This window comes from Hibiscus syriacus, unplaced genomic scaffold (assembly GCF_006381635.1).
Source record: "Hibiscus syriacus cultivar Baekdansim isolate YM2019G1 unplaced genomic scaffold, ASM638163v2 tig00110579_pilon, whole genome shotgun sequence".
In the NCBI taxonomy this organism is placed as follows: Eukaryota; Viridiplantae; Streptophyta; class Magnoliopsida; order Malvales; family Malvaceae; genus Hibiscus; species Hibiscus syriacus.
The window spans coordinates 504207-516954 of record NW_024062790.1 but is presented as its reverse complement, the minus strand read 5'-3'; the positions used below and the strand labels follow the sequence as shown (position 1 = coordinate 516954).

General features: G+C 29.9%; 1 pseudogene; it reads right to left on the bottom strand.

The window, feature by feature from the left end:
* Window positions 1-8017: 8017 nt before the first annotated feature.
* On the bottom strand, window positions 8018-10420 carry LOC120133361 (annotated as a pseudogene).
* Between the last annotated feature and the right edge of the window lie 2328 nt (window positions 10421-12748).

Below are 12748 nucleotides of genomic sequence, written 5' to 3'. Positions count from 1 at the left end.
TCTTCAACTAAAAAAATCTATTTGAGACCCCAAATATATCACTTACTTAGCACATTTGGTAACGTGTTTCCCTCGTCTCCCATCAAACCAGACAGCGTTGGGTTCGATAAAAAGGGTAAGCTTTTTCGTTTTGGTTCGAATGGCTCTTTTCTCTCTTTTTTCTGTTTTTTCTTTCAAAACCCCTGAGAGTGAATCCCCTCTCTTTGATTGCATGTTGATTTTATCTTCTCCTTTGGGATGAAATGATGATATCTAGAAAAATAGGGGATGACTCTCTGACTTGGTTTCGGGATTTAATTTGGTTTTTTAATGGGTTTTCAGATTTAGGCTACTGCAGATGAGATATAGACTGATTTGGTGATATTTTGCACTGTAGATGACGATGGTGGCGACGGGATGCTATCGGTGACTCACACGCAGGTCTTGAAGGATGAAGAATTGGTACACGCGCCGGCGATGGATGCTCAACTCCAACAAACAGAGGTGGCGGCTGGATTAGGGTTTAGAAACCCTAATTTGAATGGGTCGAGTCACTGGGTCTGGTGCTGGGTCGGGTTAAGCCGGTGTTGGGCTTGTCTTCGGGTCTGGGATTGTATTTGTGTTGTAATTTGGCCTCGGGTTGATTGGGGTTTTCTTGTAATAGGTCTGTAAAAATGTAAATAAAATTATAATAATAATAATAATAATAACAACGATAATAATAATATTATTAAAAAAAGACCCGAACAAAAACGGGTGTCTACAGTGTTGATACATTATATAGACATTTTTCTCATAAAATCGGTATATTTTATCGGGTATATTGTAAATTTACCTATTACATTGTAATTATCGGTTTCGATGTTTTTGGGATTGATATTTTAATAAATGTATCGACACTTTATGCGTGCACCTTGTTTGGCATTCATTCTGGACAAAATGTATCGATACTTTTTAAATTTGAGTCGATATATTATGTTGATATTTTATCATAAAATTGGTATATTTATATCGGTTACATTGTAAATTTACCTATTATATAATAATTATCGATTTCGATGTTTTTGGGTCGATACTTTTAGAAAATATCGACACATATGTTTACCTATTCTCTCATTAAATTAGTATATTTTACCTAGTACTTGATAATAATTGGTTTTGATGTTTTGATAATCGATACTTACAATAAATGTATCGACACTGTTTTGGAAACTTTATGTTTGAGAATCATATTAGACAAAATGTTGGAAACAAATCAGTGTTTACTAGTTTTGTCATTAAAAAAGTCTATTTTTACATGTTTTGTTATTGTTGGACATAACAAAACGGTAAAAATTACCTAAAACATTATTATTTCTACCTATAACATCAACGTTTTTTAACATTTCCGGTAAAATGTACAACAATAACAAAATCGGTAAAAAATAACAAAATAAGTAGCGCTTTTACCGGTTTTGTTAAGAAACCCAGTAAAATACCAAAATAATAACAAAACAGGTAGAAATAATGATGTTTTTGGTAATTTTTATCGGTTTTGTTATGCACAACAATAACAAAACCAGTAGCGTTTTACCGATTTTGTTAAGAAACCAGGTAAAATGCCAAAATAATAACAAAACCAGTAGAATTAATGATGTTTTCGGTATTTTTACCGGTTTGTTATGTACAACAATAACAAAATCGGTACCGTCTTTTTTAACCGTATATTAAGCGCCACACGTAAGCATTTCTCGAGTTTGCGGGCAATGATTACTATGTTTACACTGGTTTTAAGATCACATTGGACTGAAGAGATCTAGTTTCTTCCCTTATAATTTTGTGTTCAACTTGGATGCTCTTAGGGCTGTTTGTTTGCCTCTTAATGTAACCATTCAGCGTTGACATTCAGCGCATTTGTTTCGCATCTCTGAATGATTCAGTGCTGACTGATTTAACAAAACAGTGTTGAATGATTCAGCAAAGAAGTACATTCTGATGATTCAGAGCATTATCAAACAACATGTCACATTCAGAACTAATTCATACAGAGCCTCTAAATCATTCAGCATTTGAATCATTCAGCGTTTAATCATTCTGAAGTAAACAAACAACCCCTTAGTTTGAAGATGATATTTTCCAAGAATGCTTTGTATAACTTTTTATTTTTTCAGAATTTTAGTGGAATTTTGTATTCCGAAACATATATTGAACTTTCCCCCATAAATGTAGACAACACTCGACTTACAAAAATATACACATAATCAGTAAACAAAATGTTATTTTTGTAACTTTAATGGAGAAAATAAAAATTTACTTAAACATTAGTGACTATTTATGTAATTATCCCTTTTAATTTTATATATTCATTATATTACATCAATAATCCGTTAAATGTCTACTGACAATTAACCAGTGACTGCATCTTAATTAAATAAAAATAATAATTATCAAATATTATGTGATATATTTTTATTTTGGAAATAATTATGGAATAACGACAAAATTTATATTATAAAATTGAATTTTTAAAATAGTAAATTTTAAAATTTTAGAAGTAAAAATAAATTATTTATAAAATATATAAAAAATCATTATTATTTTTTTAGAAAATAAAAACCTTCAACCGCATGTCAGTCCATCACCAGAAAATATTTACTTATTTGAAAGACATTAAATTCTTCTTCTAAAAGAAGAAATATACCAGTAATAAAACCTTCAAACTAAATATTGGTTATGTATGCACTATAATAAGATTCACAAGTATTTTTGACAAACAATCATGCGTGGAAGCTTAAAGTTTTACCACGTACATAATTTTATAATTTACCATTATTACGTTATATTAAAAATAATAATATTTTATTAATATAGATTTCAAATTTAAATTTTTATCAATTTATTTTCATTCTAATTACACTATTTTAAAATATTTATGTTTTATGAGAAAAAAAAAGAATTACTACGTTTTAACTTCTTAAAGGAGGTTGTGTGTACAAACCAACTTATTTTAGTGATTAAAAGAATTGATGTTGTTTTTAGAGGTCATGAGTTCGAGCACCAGCGACTGCAAGGGTGGTTGAACATTCATTGTCAAATAATTTCGAATATTTATAACAAATATTACTTTGTAATCACACTTTGACTTTTTTCCCTTATATTTTTCTTAAAGTTATGAAGGCACTTTCATTTTTTTTTGAATAATTGTCCTTGATTAGCACTCTAAATAAATCGAAAATTTATTGAATTATTTGGTGGGAAGTTCGTTTATGTTTACTTATTCATTAAACGAATGAACATGAATAAATGACTCGTTCGTTCATTTACGTTCGTGAACGTTTAATAATATATTCATTTATGTTTGTTTATGTTCGTTCATATAAATTCAACTCAATCTCCAGAATCGTTTAAAATATTAAGATCTAATAAATTTTAACTTTAAACCCATTAATATTTTAAAACCCAATAATTTTAAACTCAGTAAAAAATATTCAAATCAATTAAAGAAAATATAAACTCTAAATTATTTTAAAAGAAAAAAACTTCTTTTCTCAAATACAAACCCAATTAATTTTATGTTCATTCGTTACATTTGTTTATGTTCGTTTATTATTCTAATGAACGAATATGAATAAATTATATTCCTTAACGAACAAACACAAATAAGAGATTTCGTTCATTTAATTGTTCATGTTCGTTCATTTGTTAGACTAAGTTAAACGAACGGACATTAACATATACATATTTGTATTCATTCGGTTGGTTTATATGACTATCTTGACCAATGAATTAACTCTCAGGTTCAGTTTTTATTTATAATCGTTAATGTTAACGTTAAAGATTTTAAGTACAAATTAAACCAAGCTTTTATTAATCTATAATACGAAAAAGTTTATTTTTTCTCTTTTTTATCTTAAATTATTTTCAATTTTTACAATTATTCACCTTATAAGTTATCATTTAAAATCATTTCGATTTTTAAATGATTTGATTCTAATCAAATTTATTTATGAACCTTTAATTTTTCTGAGATATTTTTAATTATTGTGATGTGCTTTAATTTTAAGATCAAAATAATTAACATAAATTGATTCAAGCGGTAAATAATTTAATATTCTTTAAATTTATTTTTTTAATTATTATTGTGATGTGCTTTAATTTTTTTTAATTCACTTCCAGTTGTCAGTGTTAACCTTATTTCATGCATGCAATTCAAAATGAATACATAAAAATAAGAAATTAAGTATGATACGATGAATATAATTAAAAAATATAAATAATAGTATAAATGATTACACGAGTTACGTATTCAAACTTTTAAGACTGATTTGATATTTAGGAGCATTTTAAACCGTCTGTTGATGTCCTCTTCCATCCTCTGATTTGACATTTGGGAACATTTTTTAGGTTTTAAAATTTGATAAATGATTAAGAAGATGAGATATTTGTTCTCACCATGTGTTGTTTACTTCCATTTTTGAAATATTTTAATGGAGAAAAGAAAAACTTGCAAGCCCAAATCTTTCCTCCATTATATGATATGTTGTTTTTATTATTATATGGAGTGTTGTGTTATAGAAAGAGTGAACAAAAGTAATTAAAAATATAAATTGAATTATTTATTTATGAATAAATATTAAATTTTAATAAAATTTAAGGTTATTCTTATATTATGTTGAAGTTAACAAGCCAATCCACAAGTAAATTTCTCATCTCACTCCACACTCTCAAGAACCCATCGCTACGCACAACTGGTGTCAGAGCTTGATCAAAGTGAACACATATTTAGTACGTGTCGAACCCAAATAATGAGAGGTGTCATGTCGTTTTCCTTGCAAGATTGTTGGACAAGATATCACTAAATCCGATCACCGGTTATGACCACCCTGTGGTGATACACCATGAAGTGATTTTTGTGGCAGTTTTCATCTAGTGATTGTGATAGATCCACGATGCAACTGAAATGGAGGTGCTTTGAGTTTGCCGGTTTGTTTAACTTCAAAGGGTATTTGTGTCGGCATTCCTCAATACATTCTATGACGATGGAGAAAAGATATTAATCGGAGTTATGTTCCGAATCGCAACCACTGTGGTATTGATGTTAAGAACCCAGTTCATAGGTATCATCATCTGTACAGATGCATTATGCAGGTTGTCCAGGAAGGCCGGAGTTCAATACAAAGCAACAGTTAGAGCATTAGACCAGATATTGAGCAAGCTTAATCTGGTACAGGGTTGTTTATCTTTTTTGGTTACATGAGCTTCTCAATATACATTTAACATATACAGGGAGATTTTAGGTTTGACAGTCGCGATTTAAATTGTTTTATTTTTATCGAAAACAGAACAGAAAAAATAATGCAAAAATGGTTTCATCAGAATGCACCAGCCGGTAATTGAACCCAGTCTGTATCGTGGCAAGGTAATATCCTACCACTAGACCACTGGTGCTTGTTGATAAAGCTGATAAGATAATGTATTTTATCTGTCTTTAAGAAATTATATCTTGTACATTTTTACATAGCAATGCAAGTGCTTTTCCATAGTTATTTATTTATTTATAACGAAATAACGAGCAATAACGGGAAAGTGACTGTTTTTTTTTTCCACAGTTTATTTATTTTTAATTAAGCATTAATTCTTCTTGTATTTGCTTTTATTTGTAACAAGATCTTGGTCATAGAAACTTCAATCTGAGACTCTTTTTCTTTAAATAGAAGACGTGATAGAACTTCAGTAACCTTAAGAAGGGTGACTGAAGATAGCTAAAACATAAAGCAAAATATAAAAGGGAAAGAGTATTCTGTCAAATGTAATATTATTGAATCAAAAACGTAATTGGGCTTTTACACATTATTGATATTTATAGACCCATGTCATTTATAATAGAAATAGCCCAACACATCATGATAACTGCTTAACAGACTAAGCCTGGTTAGTTACAACTGACTCAGACTAACACACATATATGGCGGCCGCCGTATATACAAAAGAACCTACATAACATGGTTTCTAACGTACAAAAGACCCCGCTTCTCACTATTCAACAGGTTCATCGATCCACTAGGAAGTACCATAAATCTGTAGACATCCAAGTCTGTATTGTTCTCAGACCAATTTCAAACAATACATTGATGGATCTGTTATATAGTAAGGAAAGAAATAAATGTGTATAGAGAGACGTTTAAAAACCACTGCAATAAAAACCTATGTCAATTTAAATTTGTGAATCTATCGAGTGGATTTATTGATAAAATAGAAGCTTTAAAGGTCCTGAGTTTGAGCTGTTGCGTTTGTAGGTTAAGAAAAGTTTGAATAAACCCTCTTATCTCGTAATCACCTTATACTATTAGAAAGAAAACCACTGCAATAAAAACTTATGTCAATCTAAATCTTTTGGTTTCTCCATAACAGATTTCTTAGCTGACGCGATATTGCATAACTTCTTCAATAGACTCATGAATCTTATAACAAACACATATTTTTACCGGTTGAAGGAGATGGGAGTAAAACTCAAAGCACTTGAAACACGTCATGAGCCTCCTAGATTCAGCAATATCTCTTTTCACCTAAAACCCCATGTCATACCTCTTGAAGGCGAGCCACATATCCACATGATCTACACTACACACTTTAGTCGATCTCCTCAAGGATCCATATATTTCCTCTGTTTAGGGGCGCCTCTCGGCTAGGGAATAAAACTAGACCACACTCTCATTAACCTCAATCAAGCTACAATCAGGTACTTTCTTATAACCAGTATCTCGCATCACAACTTTTAATCTTGCCGCATCTTTCCACCTACCAAGATCCCCATATATGTTAGCAAGCACGACAAAGTTTGCAGGATTTTTTGCTCTAGTTTATTGAGCTGTTTAAGAGCTAACTCGGCAACTTCGATGTTTTTATAAACCTGGCACGCTGCAAGTAAGACTGACCAAATAACGGCATCTTCCTCATGAAATCCAGAGCCTGTGGTAAATGACCGGCTCGGGCTAGAAGGTCAACCATACAACCATAATGTTCAATAGAGTAATCATCTACCATTGATTTTTCATTTGAGAGAAGAGATCCAAGGCATCAGCTCCACGCCCATGCGTAGCTAATCCCCCAATTATTTTGTTCCAACTTATTAAATCCTTACTATGCTCTCGATCACATCAACTGCATTCTTTATCATCCCACAATTTGCATACTAATCAATTAACGCATTCCCTGTTTTTAATTTTCGTAAACCATTGATCTGATTTCTGTCAGTAGTTCATCGGTGTTTGTCTTGTTAGAAATGGATCCAATTATTTTATTGCTTCCGACATCATCATTTGTTGCATTGGTGCTGATTATGTCGGTGGGCCGAGAATGGTTGTTATTGCATTGAATTGCCCTGAAATTGAAGTGGTCGTTATCGATATATCAGTCTCGAAAATTACTGCGTGGAACAGTGATCTGCTTCCGATCTACGAGCCTGGACTTGACGAGGTGGTTAAGAAGTGCAAAGGGAAGAATGCCTACGGCCAAAAAGAAGAGAATTGCCAATTTTAGGATCCAATGGTTATTAACTATGTAAGTGATGATTGGCAATTGGAGATTTTGATCAAACTTATGGGTTAAATTGATATTTAATTTAAAGTATACGAGTTAAATTAATATTTTATCTAAAATTTAGGATTAAATTAATATTTTATCCAAAATTTAATGATTAAATTAAAATTTAATTCATCAAACAAATATGAAAGGTAAGTAAACAATGCAATAGTTTAACCCTTTTAAGTATGACGTACAAGCACGTGCAAAACCAGGATGCTTATGTTGGGAAAACGTTTTTGGTGGGCCAAAGCCAAAAGTTTTGTATTACAATAGCTTAATTTGAATTATTATAACTGAAAATTAAATTGAATTTTTCATGTAAAATATAATCATAATAATTTGAATATTTGCAACAATAACCATCATTATTTACACAATAAAACTTATAACTGAATATTTAAAATTTTATTTCTATTGATAATAATTGGTCAAAAAGGCTGGAAATATGAAAAAAGCATAAATGAAAAGTAGACGTGATAAAATTGAATAAACCACAAACAGATGCTGAAATGCAGTAAAAATTGATTAAAGCTTACATGAAAAGTAAAACTAAAACAGCCTCACAGATTAACTTCTTTCATTGTAAAGAGGATTACGAATTGCAACCAAAGTTTTATTTTTTTTAAGGAAGAAAGCAAACATTAATCGCTTTTTGAAGTGGTATTCACTGGGGAACCAAAGTTTCCCCCGAGGATCAGATCGTCGTGTCTGCATGTTTCAACTCCATTAACTGAAAAAAAAAGCAATAAACTCTTATCGAATATATATATAGAATAGTCTGAGATGATTACAAGATAATATCTATTCAGAATTGTCTTAGTCTATTGACAACATTTATCCGATTATAAGTATGTGGCATGATATAAAATAAGAATTTAGGAACAATGAATATCCATGGACTTCCCAAACTAAAAACATCTAATTCAGACATTTTAACAAACGAATCCAGGCTTTTTTAAGTGAAAAGAAACCAATAAAGTGTCACAAAATAGTATACTTTAAAAAGCTAGAGACCATAAGCATCCGAGTGTGACATAGATAAAGGAAAAAAAAAAGAGCAGTCAAGTTGCATGGGTTTGCTAGGAGTTGACTTCATGATGAGACACCCGATCCCTTGAGAATATACAATGCATTATTTCTTCTAGAAAAGACAGTAAATCATATATATATATATATAACTCAATTATTTACATTTTTAATCAATAATTCGGATTTAGATGCAAGTGTTCAACTTATTTAAATTTGAATATATAATTAACTTCATCTAATATAGATATGACAATGAACTGATTACCAGAAGGAGCAGAGCAATTAATCTGTCCCCGTGGCTCCACAAGAATATACAATGGTTTCCTTTTAGTCCGTGTTGTCCCTGCAAAACATATAGATAGTAAACTTTAAAGGAAAAACCTGTGTGTTAATACAAATATGCTCAATTTTATTCTAATCTCTTTTATATTACCTTAACCTCACGCAGGCCAACAACACATGCACATTCAATCACTTGTGCCCCGACTCGTTCTAGTAAACATCATCGGCAACAAAAGTTTCAGAAACTTGTAAACGGTATGTAAACGGCGGTATACATGCATGAACTACGGATATATATTACCTAATAGACGTATCGCAGCGGAAAGAGTTCCCCCTGTAGCCACCAAATCGTCGATAACTAAGGCACGTTCACCGGGTTGAACAGCTCCGACATGCATCTCTAAACAATCGGTGCCGTATTCAAGTATGTATGCTTCGGAGATCACCTCTCCTAGTATGTCAAATATTGAGAAGAGCTTAAATCACTTGTTTTCATTAAGCAATCTGTGTGAAGAGAAATAAATCAGACTACCTGGCAATTTCCTGGGTTTACGTAAGGGAACAAACTTGGCACCAATAGCCAAAGCAATGGAGGGACCAAACATAAATCCTCTAGCTTCAATTCCTACAATGTCAATTCACCATGTGAGCAACTATATCAAAGGTGTAACCAATAATAGAACCAACTTCAATACTTTAATTTGAAAACTTCCAACATCTCCTACCCCACCAACTACAGTTATAACATATACTTTTGGCTGGAATTCTTTTGTTTAGAAAAAAAAGGGAGCAATTTCGTATTGGACACATACCCCACTTCATTAACATTCATCCGACTAGTAGTATAAATATTTGGTGCTTCCATGATTTACTATGGCCGCCATGACATCGGTATCCACAAATTTCAGATGATTTTGAAGGAAAAAAATGAAATAATCAACGAGTTCGAAATAATAATAAATTAATTATGATACGAGAACACAAATATGGTACGAAAACACGACTGATATGAGAAGAGAAAAAATAAAAAGAAGACAAATAGTGAGAGGATACCAGCAACAACAGAAATTACCCATATCTCTATAACGATCAACAAAGATGTCGACGGTATCTTTGAAGGCCTTGTGATCAAGTAGTAGTGTTGTTATGTCTTGAAACATAATTCCTGAACGTGGAACATCAAAACAAAGAAAAAGACATGTTTTACAATTTTGCTTTCAAAAAAAAAAAGTTTTTTGAAAAGCTGAGGGGTGGAAAAAGAAGAAGAAGAAACCTGGTTTTGGGAAGTGAGGCACAACTCTTATGGCTTCAGAAATGGCCTTCAACCTTGGGTCACCTTGTAAACCATTCTGATCTCCTGCAAACATGTTTTTCCCCCCTGTAATAATAAGATTGCTTTTACCGTCTAAAATTACTTGGTGTTAGAAAACGAGAAGATGAAAAAAAAAGCAGTGTTCTTGTTGACTTCTGCTGCCTTAACTTAAAAGATAGAGAAAAGAGAAAGGAAGGAAGGGTAAATATGTGTATATCTTCGTTGGCAAAAGCACCGGTGAAGAAGATCCAATTGCTTAGTGCTCATTATTTATAGCGTGCTTTTTCTAATTTTATTTGTTTTCTTTTTTGAGAGGATAGTGCTGCTGTCACTCTCAAAATTGTTACATTTCAATTCCTTTGATTGTGAAATATTTGTTGCTTTAAAATTAATATAAAAAATTGAATATTTTAAGATTCAAAATCACATTATGATATCCCTTCAAATATTTGTTACATTTAACCGTTCATATTATACTTAATATTATTTGTAATTAAACTCTTTCGATATGAATCTATCAACTCTCGTAGTTACATAAATGATTATTATTCTTAGAAGTTTATGTTTAAGCATATTGTCTGTCAAGATATTTAAGTATTCATTATCAAATGATTGAATCTTTCAAATAGAAGTTTGAACACATTATTTGCAAAGGTATTTAAACATTTATTGTTAAAAGATTTAATCTTTTGAACATAAATTATTTTGTAAAACTAATAAAGAAACTTTTTTATCATATATGAAAAAGAAAGTATGGTAACTATTTTATATTGTATATAGCGATAATTCGTTTATATAAATTCTGGTATGTTGTTTATTTATATATTTTATATTATTTTCAGTGAGATATTTCTTCGGTATTATAGTTTAATTAGTTTTTTACATTTTTTGTTGTGTTTATTATTATCAAATTCATTTCTACCGCTATATATTTTCTTCGTTCTGATTAGAGATGAAATAGTAGGAGATGAATCTCAAATAGTGAGGTAAATTATGTATTTTGCTATTAAACTTTGTCTTTATTTTTGTTTTGGTAATACAAGATTTATAATTTTTTTATTTTATCACTCAACTTTCAACTTTCATTTTTTTGGGTCACCCAATAGTTACTTGTGTGATAACGCTGCATTTGGACAATTTTATTTATGAAATTAATATAATATTTTATCCTTCTTATTTTTCATGGCAGGCCTCCTTTTCTATTGTTGTTTATAGTCGTCGTTCATTATTTTGTGTCGTAACTGATAGCAAAACATATCCTTTCTTCCCTTTTTCTTCTTCTTAGCTTAGTTTTCCTCAAAATTGATAAAAACTCAAATCAAAGATTCAACTTTATCTTGATTTGAAATGCAATCTCCTTAGTCTGATTATTATAGAATCGATATATATTGTTTTTCTACCCCTCAACCTTCTCACTATTTGAATTTAGAAGAAAATGCTCCATGTCGATTAATCAAACAAGGTCTAAACATTTGGGTTTGAGATGAAAGTTTTAGGGTTTTTATCAACACACTTTTTGTCCTACTAGGATTCAAACTCCTAAAATAGAATATAATTTTGCTAGGATTCAAACTCCTAAAAATATGATAGAATTCTACTATGATTTAAACTCCTAAAGATAGGATCCACAAGCACTATAAATAGCAATTGTAATCACTATTGTCACACAAGATTTACAGACAAAATACAGAGGAAAACACGGAAAATACAAAGGCAAAGCTATTGTAAAAGATTCGAAAAGGAAATAAAATGTAGCATTTTTTTTATTCGTTCATTTCTCGCATGTGCACGTTATTTTTTTGAGATTTGGTTCGAATAACCCAAAACGTGGGTTGCGCCGATGACCAAAAATAGGTGGGGTTTCGAACCTAGATCTACCCCGAGGCGTGTTCATTTTTTATCCCCCTAATGCGTAATATCAACGTTAATTGTCTTTCAAATTTGGCCTCAATCTTTATTTTTCTTTATATTAATCATTTTATTTATTGTATAGATATTTTTATTTATTTATTATTTACATTATTGTCATTATATAAATATATATACATATGTTCTTTTAAATGATTTTTAATTGATTTTTTTACACTATATATTATTATTATCTATACATATATTTTTTATTTATTTATATTCATTTGGTTATTTTTAATACTATATATTATTTTATATATATATATACTTTTTTTAAATATTTTACTTATAAGCTTATTATTACTATATATATTGTAATTATCTTTATTTAGTTTTTTTACTTTATCATTATACATATATATATATATATATATGTATGTTTTAAATAGTTTATTTATAAGCCAATTATCATTATATGTATACTTTTATATTTGGTTTATATATTTATTTGTTTTTGTTTTTTTTTTTTTATATTATTTATATTATATTATTATTGTTATGATTATTATATTTTACTCATTTATATATTATATATATATATATATATATATATATATATATTATATTATTATTTATTTATTTATTTTTCCTTTTATTTTTTTACTGATTTTTATTCTTTATTTTTTCATTTATTCATTTTTTCCCTCTGACACATCTTATGACTTTTTAAGG